Source organism: Ceratotherium simum, chromosome 10, assembly GCF_057802395.1.
Source record: "Ceratotherium simum simum isolate JZ-2026a chromosome 10, ASM5780239v1, whole genome shotgun sequence".
NCBI classification, from domain to species: Eukaryota; Metazoa; Chordata; class Mammalia; order Perissodactyla; family Rhinocerotidae; genus Ceratotherium; species Ceratotherium simum.
In genome coordinates, this window is record NC_141909.1 from 89,936 (window position 1) to 105,081 (window position 15,146).

A 15,146-nucleotide genomic window follows, 5' to 3' on the forward strand; every position below is an offset into this window, starting at 1 on the left:
CCGGGCGGAACCTCGCGAGAACTGGGCCGCTGGGGCTTGGATGGCGCCCGCCCCTCTCCTCCGTTCCCCTCCGCCCCCTCCCCCTCGGCCACCCCCTGGCCCAGGGTACTCCACCTTCCGCGCGCCCTCTTGGCCCGCGACCTCCGCCGCCGCCCTGGGGCCTCTGTATGGGGGCCCTGGAGCCGCACCTCCCACCAGCCCTGTGGCCACACTGCGCAGCTGTGCGGTCACTGGGAAGTGGGAGCTCGACCTCGGAGGGTCTGGAGTCTTGTTCGTTTGGTGTCAGCAGGACATTCTGGCCCAGGGGACGATTGGCTCAAGCAACAGCCTTTGCAGGTGTCGGGAGAGAGGGAGAATCTCCCTCTGCCCTTTGCCTTAAGTTCTTATGGCTGGCCAAATAATTAATAAGACAGGTTAGCAGGAGAAAATAATACCAAGTTTAATAACAATGTATATGTGGGAGAAAGCAGGGACGCTGCGTTTCTCAACACAATAGAAATTCTAGTCTTAAATACCATGTTCAGCCAATGACAAAGGAGGATTTGGGGGGGGGGAGTCAGTTACAGGAGATTATCACTAAAGCCCAGTAAACAAGAGTAAGGTTATTATGCAGATTTAAGGCCTCACCTTCCATAGTGATAAGTCTCTAGAAATGAGGCCATCCCCCCTCTTCCCAAAACAGAGAGGGAGATACCTTTACAAATGGAGATTTCCCTTATAAATGTAAATGTTTGTCTGGCAACTCCTTGCAGGGCCATCCAGAGAATGTGGCCAGAGAGACATAAGATGGGCTTGTTGATGCCTTTTCTATTGTAACATCTATTTTACAGTATATTACAGCCATCAGATAGAAGATCTGTTCCAGGAAGGAGTTACTATGTCAAATTCTTTAGGCAGTTAGTGGGGGAGGTCAAATGTCCTCAGAGAAAACAACCAAGGTAAAGAGAGAGATTTCAGGGTGGCCAAATCTTGATCTCCCACACAGGGCTGAACCTGCTTCCCACAGAGAGCTGGCTATTTGGCCGAATAGTCCTGCGAGTTACATACACGTGCTTAATAAAACAGTTACAGATATTTATTGTTCTCAAAGTGCGGATGCAAAATAACCAATAAGGATTATAACCCAGAAGGGCCTTTTCCAGAAAGTAAGAAAGCGTTCTGGAGAAGAGTGGTTTTCAGTACAGTCTTACACCTTTTTAGGACAAAAAACATACATTAAACATGCCCAGGATAAAATTTCGAAGAGGCATTCAGTTGCAAATTAGCAGGTCAACATGATCCTGATGTTGGGGAAAGGGACTAATCCGCATTACCAATAGGGCGTAGGAGGGGAGGTAAGCATTCTTAAGAGAGGATGTTCTTTAATAGTTAAAGTGTATGTACAATGTATGTTTCATAGGCCATAAATCAGGCTTGTTTAGTTCAAGCCTAGAATCAGGTTTAAACCCAAAGGGTTACCCTTTGTACTTCAATGTGTGAAAATCTCTTATCACAAGATAATTCGAACTTTTGGGGGGGGGATCAGAATTGGCCACTTCAAATGTGTCTCTTTGGCTTGATTATTTTGATAAATAAATGGCAAGCAATAGGGCATATTGGAGCATATGAGGAAGTCATTTGGTGTAAAACTAATTTGGCCTGAGCTTGTTTTTCCAAAAGGGCCTGTGGCCTTTGAACATATATTGTAAATCTGCTTTAAGCAATTAACATGTCCCAAAGACAAGAACAAATGCCGTTAAGATAAGGATGCAACTTCCCCCACATTGGCATTTCCTTAAGGATAAGCATTTCTCCCTAGGCTAGGATTTGATTGCTGCACTCATCCTGTGACCACCCAACTCCAGACAACAGACGTGCTGCCTGCTGTGTCCATCAATCCCTGTGCAGACAGAGTAATCTGACAAGGGCAATCTCAAGACTATTGTAAAAGGGACATTGCAATCATATGTGATACATGCACTTGGACAGTATATAACTGCTCAGTACACCCCACTTCTTTGGTGCCCTTCCTTCCTTGGGGAAGGAAGGCCCCAGGCTATGTGGTCCTCAAATTTGGCTCATGATAAACTCACCCCAATTTTGATTTATAGATTGATTATAGATTATTTGCATCAACAATTTTTAAGAACAAAAGACTCTGAAACTCTGACCTTCCCCTAACTGCCTAAAATAATTTAAGATAGAGGGTCTGTTCCAGGAAAGAGCTAATACCATATGATAACTGTAATGTAATGTAAAATGTTTCTTTCAGGTGGGCCCAACGAACACTTGTTTAACAAACATTTCCATTTCCATCTCCATGTGAATTGCCTTCCTTCCTTCCCTTTGGAGCCCAAAACCACTACCCCCAACATCCTCCTGTGTCTTTAGCTGAAGATGATATTTAAGGTGCTGACTTTGGCCATTCTGGTGAGTTACTCAGCTTTCCTGGGTTTCTCCCATGTATACACGTTATTAAACTTTGATTTTTCTCCTGTTATTCTGTCTCATGTCAATTTAATTCTTAGACCACCCAGAAGGACCTAGGGGGTAGAGGAATTGTCTTCCTCCTCTACAGTTTCATCAGAGAATAGCAGTTACACATAAGAAAAACAAAACTGTTGACAAAGAGCACGAATGGGTGCAGGGCTTTACTATATATATGGAGTAGAATGAATGTGCCAGAGTTGTGAGCAGAAATTGGCCGGCACAGAAAGAAGACTCACTTGGACTATCCTCAGGAGCCCAGGCGTCAGCACTGACTGCTGTCTGGATGATGTGCAGGCTGGATTAGAGGAACTAAGAGCTCAGACCCACGGCGCCCACAAAACAGGGCATTAAGGTTTTGCAATATAATTTTTATTCAACTTTTTGAGGCTCTCAATTAATGGGACAGCAATTAAGCCATGATCACATTTGTGTATTTTCCTTTTACAAACATGCAAACGGTAACTTTCAATTAGAATAATTTATATGAAAGTTCTTCACTTTTAAGTGCCACATTTTTTCATATTTCCTCATATATTTCTTTATTTATGTTGGCTGTATATTTCATTCATAGCTCCTTTCTCCCAAGAACTTCAAATACAAACAAAAAAATTAGAAAATGGAGTGACCAAGGCATTGAGAGAGTAAGGGAGTCACTAGTAGATACTGGAAGCAAATCCAGACTTAACTCAACCAGCACTTGATCCTTGAACCACTCACTATGCATGGACACACTTGAAGTGTAACATTTCAAGTGGGCCAAAAGACTCAAAGAGCAGTTCCCAAACTGAGTTCTCTAAAACGCCACAAAGGGGGCCAGGCACCATTTTCAGTATTTCATAAGGTCTAGAGGAATTGCATTAGAGACAAGCCTATGATCAAGTTGCACACACTGGATCCAGTTTCCTTTTTTGCCTCAAACCAACTCAGTATAGAAAGCCTAGTTATGCTGATCAAAAGCTCTGATGATCTTATCTATGATAAAAAGGAAAACGCGGTTGCCAGACAAAATCTTTTACTACCTAGTGAGGGTGGGAGGTAGGGGCAAAAGGGGCTGATAGCAAAAAATGTGGACACCATTCATTTTAAAAATCTGAATGTTCAGCAGTCTTTAAATACACAGCACATACAGATCTTCCTCGACTTCCAAGGGGTTTATGTCCCGATAAACCCTTTGTAAGTTGAAAATACTGTAAGTCGAAGATGCATTAACACACCTAACCTACCGAACATCACAGTTTAGTCTAGCCTACCTTCAACGTGCTCAGACACTTACGTGAGCCTACTGTTGGGCAAAATCAACTTACACAAAGCCTATTTAATAATATTATTAAGTGTTGAATGTCTCACATAATTGATTGAATACTGCAAGTGGAAAACAGAATGGTTGTATGGGTACAGAATGGTTGTCAGTGTGTGGGTTGTTTACCCTTGTGATCATGTGGCTGACCGGGAGCTGCAGCTCGATGCCGCTGCCCAGCATCACGAGAGGATTGTACTGCATATCGCTAGCCCAGGAAAAGACCAAAATTCAAAATTCGAAGTATGACGTCTACTGAACACGTATTGCTTCTGCACTGTTGTTAAGTCAAAAAATCCTAAATTGAACCATCATATATGAGGGACTATCTGTATTCTGAACATCTTTTTTTAAAACTGCCCTCATCTATTTGCAGGTCTTCCTTCTTTAATTTCTGCATGTTATTCAGAAGTTAATCATCTAACTCAATATCTGATTTCAGCTCTTTAGTGATGTTTCTACATTGGGGTAATAAAAAGGGTTTTAAATCTCATACCTCACACCTATTCTTATTGAAGCACTCTTCCTCCAAGGGCATTCTTTTATTACTCAGCCAAAAAACACCGAAATTACCTAACGGAGAGAAGAACTCTTGTCCTCAGCTTCTCATTAGGCCCTGGTCTGTGCAATGCCTTGTGATATTTCTTGTGTCCATATTTTGCTGCCACCACTATGAAGCCACGGCTTATGCTGTGGCCTCTGCCTAGCACGTCCTCCCACCTTCCCACCTTCCTGAAGCCCTCTCAGCCCAACCGAACACCTTCCCAGCCACGGTGGCTTCATTTGAGATCCCCAGAACCTTAATCACACTTCCATTTGTTGCACCGTACTCAATGCTCAAAGAACACTCCCTACAGCCCAGAATGATGACTTACTCAAGCAGGAGCTACATTTTATTCCACTCTGTATGCCCAGCCCAGGACTGTATCTGGCACCTACAGGCATTCACATGTTTGCTGGATATATATTTCTTGTAAATGTAGCTCGCAAAAGGCCCAAATGGTTTTTTTTCCCCAAGTAACAGCCACCACTGTCAATTTTCAAAGACCCCTCTGATTCGCTACTTTCTGTTCTTACAAATAAACTTGAGAAATGGTTTCACAAAAATGATAGAATTTTAGAATTCAAGTTTGTTGATGAAATTATTCTTTTTTTGTTGTTGTTGGTGAGGAGATTAGCCCTGAGCTAACATCTGCTGCCAATCCTCCTCTTTTTGCCGAGGAAGACTGGCCCTGGGCTAACATCTGTGCCCCTCTTCCTCTACTTTATATGTGGGACACCGCCACAGCACGGCTTGATGAGCGGTGCACACGTCTGCACCTAGGATCTGAACCTGCGAACCCTGGGCCTCTGAAGCAGAGCACACGAACTTAACCACTATGTCACCGGGCCAGCCCCACCATGAAATTATGCCTTAAATAAAATCTTATAACAAAAATTTCAAGATATAGTGAATAAATACACTTGTAAAATAGCCTATGATTTTATATGAAAAAAAATAAGTATATCACAAAGAAAAATCTAGCTTCCTACACATTATGAAGCCTGTTAAAATGTTTTGTTTTACGTATGCACAGAACTACAGGTAAAATGAAGCAGTAACAAATAACCTCTAAACATCAAAGTGAATATAGTAGGTGACTGCTTTTGCTTCACTGAACCCTCCACCCACAAATGTGGTGCTTGGGCAAACGCTTGTCATAGGGAAGGCTCCGTTCCACTTGCAGCACAGGTCCACTGGTGAATGACAGTGGCTCAAAGCAGCTGGTGACCATAACATCCCCATTTTCCTTTGAAGTGACAGCACAGTCACTTTAAACCTGGCAAGAAGGATGCCTTTTTAGGAAACTGTACTGGAGAATTGGGTAGTACCAAAAAAACTGGCAGTACAATTACACGTTACCTTTTCTGATACTCTCTGAGCCTAACCATTGGTATTAAAATGTTGCTGATCTCAGAAACAGCTCAAATGTCTTGAAGTGTTTACCTTTATGTCTTAAAGCCCAAAGCTCTGTCAATATGGTAACGGCTCATTTACCAGGAGTTTGCTTGATACATCATACCACATGCCCAATGAAGAACCTAAGTGAAGAAATATTTTGGTCTAGTGGGCAAAATAAATGTGAAAAAAGTATTAACAGAATACCTTCATTTTTACTTATTTTTAAAATGATTATTTTAAGTTCAGTCATTTGATTTTCCAGCCCAGCTTAAGAGAGGGGAGGCATAAAAATAGGCACAAGTGACGCCTGACAGAGAATAGAAAAGCCATCAAAAAAGAACAAAAACTCAAAAACACAGTATTTGAGTCTAAACAGCAGTCAGCACCTCCTGGTCTCCCGGAGCATGATCGCATTAAACACAGGTTGTGATGAGCCGACACGGAGTGTGGGGCCAGACGCACCAGCAGCCATGCCCACTCCTCGTCTGCACGAGGCCTCCCAGTGGAGCCTCCCTGGAGTTAACACAGGGGGCCTCCAGAAAGGAGTGCTGTTCTTTTTCTGCTTTACATACACATATATTAATTTATATATATTTTGCTGCCATATATATATATAGAAGAAATATATGGGATACATTCTAGGCTAAGATAAAAGGTTTTGGTGTTTAAGGGAGCATTTCAGGAAAATTCATTTCTGTACAATATCTTACTTGTTAATATTGCTATGAATACATGCCTTAGAATACAACATTTTTCTATGAAAAACTAGGATAATGTGCCTGCTGAAGTCAGGATGAGAGCCTGAAAGAAAGGATTTCAAGAGACAAAGTGTACAATCCTCTCCCTTTATTACACTAAGAAAAGAGTTGTCTTGTGCTGACAGTTATCACCCAGGAATCATAGTGATACTGGCTCAAAACAAGGTTGACATAGGGAAGTCATATTGTAGAAAAGAAAAATTCTATTGTAACTTTGAATGACCTCTGACAAACTAACCCAGCTGGATCTGCACCCTCCAGGAGATCTAACTGCTCTGTAGATTTTATGACCCCTGCTTGTGCATGTACCTCCCAGCTGCGACAAGATGATAACTTTGTTCTTTTGAGTTCCTTAGGAATGTGATGACCCCTGAACAGAGAATCTATGCTGATAGCCATCATCAATGAAAACTGAAAGAGCTGGTGTGGCACTCCCAGTCTGTAACACCTGGAGGTCAACATTCCTAACCCCCTCCCCCAATAAGCCAATGGCCTATATAACTGCTGTAAAATTTCGTGCTGCTTTAAGATGGGTCTTTTGGACATGAGTCAGCCATCTTCCCTCTTGCTGGCAAGCTGTAATAAAAAGTCCTTTTTCTCCTACCACCTTGCCTCTTGACCATTGGCATGTCTCGCAGCGAGCAGAAGGCCCCACATTGGATAGTAACAATAGCAAGAGTCTTTCTTTTACCAATTTCAGTGAAGAGATTTAAAAAATGTTTAAAGATTAGAGATTAGTAAAATTTTTGTATAAATTTTTAAAAATGTAAACTTTTTGAAGACAAAAATTTTAACATGTCTTTCATGAAATACATCACTTGCCAATGTGCAAACCTGTATGAGGACTCTCCTTTCTCGGTTCCAGCAAACGTGGACATTATTTCAATCAGTTCTGCCACACTGACTCCAGGTGCTTTATACAAGATAGTTATCTAGCTGTGACACATAACAAATGACATGTCATTACTGATAATACCTGCTTATTTCACATGGATTCAGTTTTCAATCTTATCCATAAGTGAAAAGAAGTACAAATGACGCTAAAATAATTGAATAAAAACAGGGCAAGAGAGCCTGTAACATCCACCAGCAGTTAAATGGATGACATCAAGTTAGTATGTGAGAAACCAGGTAAAACTCACTCGTCTTACCTCCTATAGACAAGGATGTAGACACTATAGAGAATAGTGGATCACATTTATTTTATAGAACAAAATGATAATTTAGCACCAAAATCTGTTCAATTCTTTTGGCTTTTTAAAAAGTGTCACAAAATGTGCTTACTAGTCAGTCGAGTTTCTTAGCTTAAGTACTATTATTGTAACCATCACAGGCCAATTCACACTGGCCCTATTGTACCAATAACAATGTATCAAAGTTGTTTTGCAGGGACAACAAGTAAAAATTGCCAGTCATGTAGCTGGAGCCTGCTCAGAAGAGGGAAATCTTGTCTTCAGGTGACCTTGAGACGCCTAGGAACCACAAGTTCCCTAAGTAAGGAGCCTGATGAGCAGTGAGGGGGTCCCTGGATTTGTAGCACATGCGACTTACAGACTGTTACACTGCTGCTCTCCAGTCAGATTCCACAAGTTAGCATTTCACATGAGCACTCCCACTCCCAGCTCCTTAGAAGTCTGTGCTCGCTTCAGCTCAGGGAGACAGATTTGAGTTTGCCCCGTGTCGTTGCTGGTCAGCCATGCAACAAAGCTTTCTTCTCTCAAAAGCTGGTGCTGTAGTATTGGCATCTCTATGCATCAGGCAGCAAGCCCTTGCTTGGTAACATTATGACCTTTGAATGTTTTAATTAATTTTGATAAGTACTGTGGACAATGTTATATGACTCTCAACATTTATCACAGTAATAGCAAAAGATCTAGCTATAGTTTTAAGACATACGAGTGATATCACAGAGGAGGAAGCTCCAGGGGTCAGTCTCTCCACCAAAACAACCACTAAGACTAAAAAAACTATCAGAAGGGGCCGGACCGTATAGCGGTATAGTGTTGGGTTCGCACGCTCCGCTTTGGTGGCCTGGGCTTCACAGGTTTGGATCCTGGGCGCAGACCGACGCACCGCTTGTCAAGCCATGCTGTGGCGGCGTCCCATATAAAGTAGAGCAGTATGGGCACGGATGTTAGCCCAGGACCAACCTTCCTCAGCAAAAAGAGGATTGGCAACGGATGTTAGCTCAGGGCTAATCTCCCTCACAAAAAAAAAAAAAAGGAACTATCAGAACTATTTTGGAACTCTGGAAGCTGATCAGGCACTTACAGTGACCAGGGGACTGCCTGACGACAAAAAAGCGGTGGCTGTTTGGTAGGGGTGGGGGTTCACGCACGTGAACCACCCTACATCCCGCCGCACCACAGGAGAGTGGCTTGTGTTCCTGGAGGGGTCAGCTAGTTCCAAGGCGGCCAGTAAGGAGCTTGTCTCCCAAGAATTTGGAGTTGTATCTCTGGCTGCCTGGTCATTTGGAGAGATCAGCATAGATACTTGCCTTGATTTGACCCCCTCAAGTTGCAGTGTTTTCCCAGGCAGTGTCCATCAGAAGATTTAAAGAGATACACACACTTTTTAAAACAAAGATCCAGACATTTAAGGAAATCTCTGCCAGGTTTGACTGAAGAGACAACAGGAACTTCGGTGATCACACACAACAAAGAATAAAGACTTTGGAAGATGGACAACTGCAGCCCCAACAAGTAACAAAACCAATCCCTAAGGAGGGGGAGAATCTTATTTCCAGTTATCACATTATGGTACTCAAAATGTCTAGTTCTCAAAAAACTACAAAGCTCACAAATAAACCGGAAAATGTGGCTTTTGCACAAGAAAAAATGACTTTGACAGAAACTAACTCAGAGGAAGCCCAGACATTGGAATTACTAGTCAAAGATGTTAATGAGGGCCGGCCCTGTGGCTTAGCAGTTAAGTGCGCGCGCTCTGCTGCTGGTGGCCCAGGTTCGGATCCTGGGCGCACACCGACGCACCGCTTCTCCAGCCATGCTGAGGCCACGTCCCACATACAGCAACTGGAAGGCTGTGCAACTATGACATACAACTATCTACTGAGGCTTTGGGGGAAAAAAATAAAAAAATAAAAATAAAAAAAAAAGATGTTAATCAACTGTATTAAATATGCTCACAGGGCTAAAGGAACCATGGACAAAGAACTAAAGGAACAAGGAGAAAAATGCATGAACAAATAGGAAATGTCAGTAAAGAGAGAGAAATTACAAAAAGGAACCAAACAGAAATTCTGGAACTGAAAAGTACAATAGCTGAAATAAAAAAATTCACAAGAGGGGCTCAACAACAGATGTGAGCAAGCAGAAGAAAGAATCAGCGAACCTGCAGATAAGGCAATTAAAACTATCCAGTCTGAGGAGCAGAAAGAATGAAGAAAAATGAAGAGAACCCAAAAGACCTGTGGGACACCATCAAACATACCAAAACACACACTATAGGAATCCCAGGAGAAGAGCGAGAAAGGGGCAGAAAAAAATATTTGAAGAAATAATGGCTGAAAATACCCCAAATTTGATGAAAGACATGAATCTACACATCCAAGAATCTCAACAAACTCCAAGCAGGAAAAACTCAAAGAGGTCCACACTGAGACACATTACAGCTAACCTGTCAAAAGACAAAAACAGAACCTCGCAAGCAGCAAGCAGCTTATCAGATACAAGCGATCCTGATTAAGAGTTGATTTCTCATCAGAAACCATGGATGTCAGATGGCAGTGTGGTGACACATTTAAAACTCTGAAAAAAAATACTGACAATTAAGAATTCTGTATCTGGCGAAACCAGCCTTCGAGAATGAAGGAGAAATTAAGACATTCCCAAGAAAAAGAAGTTAAGAGAGTTTGTTACTGGTAGATGCGCCCTACGGAAATGCCAAAGGGAGCTTTTCAGGCTAAAATAAAAGAATAAATACTACCTCAAAATCACATGAAGAAATAAAGAACAGTGGTAAAGATAACTACATAGGTAAATGTAACAGCCAGTATTAGTGTACTTTTGGGTTGTAACTCCTCTTTTCTTCCTATATGATTTAAATGGCAAATGAATAAAACAATAATTATAAATCAATGTTAATGGGAAAATAACAAATAAAGATTAACCTGTGACAATAACAATATCAAAGGGAGGGGGTGCAGGTGTAGAGCAGCAGTGTCTGTACGCTACTGAAACTAAACTGGAATTACTGAAACTAGGCTGTTATGAGTTTAAGATGTAAATTGTAATCTCCAAGTTAGCAAAAAAAAAAAAAACTAAAAAATATACGGAAAAGGAGAGTATCAAAATGGCACACCACACACAAAAATCAACTAAATACAGACTAAGGCAGTAAAAGAGGAACTGAGGAACAAAAAACATGCAAGACATAAAGAAAACAAACAGCTAAATGGCAGAAGTAAATCTTTCCTTAGCAGTAATTACTTCAAATATAAATGGATTAAATTCTTCAATTAAAAAGCAGAATGATAAAAAACGTATGATTCATTTGTATGCTGTCTACAAGAGACTTGCTTTAGATATAAAGACACAAAGAGGTGGGAAGTAAAAGGATGGGAAAAAATATTCCATGTAAATAGTAACTGAGAGCTGGGCTGGCTATACTAATATCAGATAAAATGGACTTTAAGTCAAAACTGTTATAAGAGACAAAAAAAGACATTATATACTGATAATAAGGTCAATCCATCAAGAAGTTATAACAAGTATAAACATATATGCATCTAATAAGAAAGCCCCAGGGCCAGCCCCATGGCTTAGCAGTTAGCTGCGCCTGCTCCACTACTGGCAGCCTGGGTTCAGATCCCAGGCACGCACCGACGCACCGCTTCTCTGGCCATGCTGAGGCCGCATCCCACATACAGCAACCAGAAGGATGTGCAACTATGACATACAACTATCTACTGGGGCTTTGGGGGGCGGGGGGGAAGGAGGAGGATTGGTAATAGATGTTAGCTCAGAGCTGGTCTTCCTCAGCAAAAAGAGGAGGATTAGCATGGATGTTAGCTCAGGGCTGATCTTCCTCACAAAAAAAAAAAAAAGAAAGGCCCAAAATACATGAAGCAAAAACTGACAGAATTGAAGGGGAAAATAGACAGTTCTACAATAACAGCTGGAGACTTCAACACTCCACTTTCAATAGACAGAATAAGTAGGCAGAAGATCAATAAGGAAACAGAAAACTTGAACAACACTATAAACCAAGTAGACCTAACAGACATACAGAACACTCCACCCAACAAAAGCAGAATACACAATCTTCTCAAGTGAACAGAACACGTTCTTCAGGATAGACCATAAATTAGGCCACAAGAAGCCTTAATACACTCAGAGAGACTGAAATCGCACAAAGTATCCTTTCCAACCACAATGGAATGAAATTGGAAATGAATAATAGAAGAGAAACTAGAAAAATCACAAATATGTGGAAATTCAATAACATACTCTTAAACAACCAATGGGTCAAAAAAGAAATCACAAGGAAAATTAGAAAATACATTAGACAAATGAAAACAAAAACATAAGATATCATAACTTATGGGATGCAGCAAAAACAGTACTCAGAGGGAAACTTACAGTTGTAAATGCCTACGTTTAAAAGAAAAAAAAATCTTAATTCAATAACCTAATTGTACACCTTAAAGAACTAGAAAAAGAAGAGCAAACTGAACCCAAAGCTAGCAGAAGGAAAGAAATAAAGATTTGAGTGAAAATGAAATAGAGACTAGAAAAACAACAGAGAAAGACAACAAAATCAAAAGTTGGTTCTTTGAAAAGATCTACAAAATTGGCAAACCTTTAGCCAGATTAAGAAAAAAAGAGAGAAGACTCAAATTACTAAAATCATAAAATGGAAGAGGGAAAATTATTACTTACTTCACAGAAATAGAAAGGATTACAACAGGAAACTAGGAACAACTGTACACCAACAAATTGAATAACCTGGATGAAATGGACAAATTCCTAGAAACATACAAACTACCAAAACTGTCTCAAGAAGAAATAGCTGTAACAAGTAAGGAGATTGAATCAGTAATCAAAAACCTCCCAACATAAAAAGGCCCAGGACCAGATGTCTTCACCGGTTAATTCTACCAAACATTGAAAGAATTAACACCAATTCTTCTCAAACATTTCCAAAAAAATGAGGAGGAGGGAACACTCCTTAACTCATTCTATGAGGCCAGAATTACCAGATACAAAGCCAGACAAAGACTCTACAAGAAAACTACAAACCAATATCTTTTATGAATATAGGTGTAAACTCCACAACAAAATATTAGCAAACTGAACTCAGCACTATAGTAAAAGGATCGTACACCACAGCCAAGTGGGATTTATCCCAGGATTGCAAGGGTAGTTCAACATACAAAAATCAATCAACGTGACACACCACGTTAACAGAATGAAGGAAAAACCCTGCAAGATGTGATATAAATGAGCCAAAGATGGAGCCTGTATACTGACCCCACGTTGTTCACTTCTTCACAGCAGGCTGGGATGGTTAGCGAAAGCCCACCAGCATGAAATCAAAATTTACACATGCAATTGTTTTCTTTTTTTAAAATACTTATTTATTTAGTGTGTGTGTGTGTGCGAGGAAGATCAGCCCTGAGCTAACATCCATGCCAATCCTCCTCTTTTTGCTGAGGAAGACTGGCCCTGGGGTAACACCTGTGCCCATCTTCCTCCACTTTATATGGGACGCTGCCACAGCATGGCCTGACAAGCGGTGCCTCAGTGCATGCCCGGGATCCCCACCCGGGCCGCCAGCATCGGAGCGCATACACTTAACCACTATGCCACGGGGCCGGCCCCCACATGCAATTGTTTTAAATGAAGCCCAAACAAACATGTCTTTAGCCATCCAGAGCCTGCCCATTCTGCATACAGGCAAAACTACACCCAGTATCAGCTGGTCTTATTTGTAAATATGACAAACCCAGGGGTGATAAAAGATCCCAGGCTGCTGCTACACATCAGACCCCCACCCCAGACTCCCTGCTGTGCTGCACTTTGGACCCCTCACCCCAGAGACTCCCTGCTGTGCTGCACTTTGGACCCCCCACCCCAGACTCCCTGCTGTGCTGCATGTCAGACCCCCCACCCCAGAGACTCCCTCCTGTGCTGCTACTACATCACTGAGACACGTGAGTGCCTCTGTAACTCCCCTCCCCCCAGGACTTCCTGTGTCCTCTTCCCCTTCTGGGTGGTGGCCCCACACTGCTGTCTATGCAAGGGGCTACCCCCTCATACAACTTGTCAAAGTGCTGCTCAGGTAAAGCTACCCCAAATAAACTGTGCTACTGCCACCTTGTGCTTATGTCTTTTCCTCGAACAGCCCTGAAATCCTAGAACTCATTACACCTGACCATTTCAATGGATCCAAAAAAAGCATCTGATAAAATCTGCACCCCTTCCTGTTGATTAAAAAAACAACACTCAATAAACCAGGAATAGAAGGGAATTTCTCCAACACCATACAGGGCATCTATGAAAAACTCACAGCTAACATCATCCTCAATGGTAAAAGACTGAAAGCTTTCCCTCTAAGATCAGGAACAAGACAACGGTGCCTACTTTTGCTGCTTCTATTCACCATAGTACTGGAATTCTAGCCAGAGCAGTTACTCAAGGAAAAGAAATAAAAGGCATCCAAATTGGAAAGGAAGAAGTACAACTACCTCTATCTGCAGATGATGTGATCCTATTACACAGAAAACTCGAAAGAATCCACACACACACATATACAAACTGTTGAAGCTAATAAACACATTCAGGATACAAAGTCAACACACAAAAAAGTCAGTTGTATTTCTATACACTAGAAATGAACAACCTGAAAGGGAAACTAAGAAAACAATTCCATTTACAATAGCATTCAAACAAATAAAATACTTAGGAATACATTTAACCAAGGAGGTGAAAGACTTGTACAACAAAAACTATAAAACATTGCTGAAACAAATTAAACAAGACATAAATAGAAAGACATCCTCATAGATTAGACAACATAATATTAAGAAGATATACAAATTCAATGAAATCCCTATCAAAATCCCAATGGCATTTGTTTTGCAGAAATGGAAAAAACTTCTAAAATTCATATGGAGATTCAAGGGACCCACAATAGCCAAAACAATCTTGAAAAAGAACACAGTTGGAAGACTACTTCCCAATTTCAAAACTTACTACAAACTATAGTAATCAAAATAGTGTGGGTACTGGCATAAGGATACACATATGGACCAATGGAATAGAATTCAGAGCCCAGAAATAAACCCTCATCTTTACTGTCAACTGACTTTCAACACAGGTGCCAAGAAGCTTCAATAGGGAAAAGACAGTGTCTTCAAGAAACGGTGCTGGGAAAACTGAATATCCTCATGCAAAAGAATGAAGTTGAACCCTTAACTTACAACATTTATAAAAATTAACTCAAAATGAATCAAAGACCTAAATCTAAGAGCTAAAACCATAAAAATCTTAGAAGAAAACGTAAGTGAAAATCTGCATAACCTTGGATTTGGCAATAGTTCCTTAAATATGACACCAAAAGCACAGTCAACAAAAGAAAAAATAGATAACTTGAACTTCATTAAATTCAAAACTTTTGTGTATCAGAGGACATTATCAAGAGAGTGAAAAAACAACCC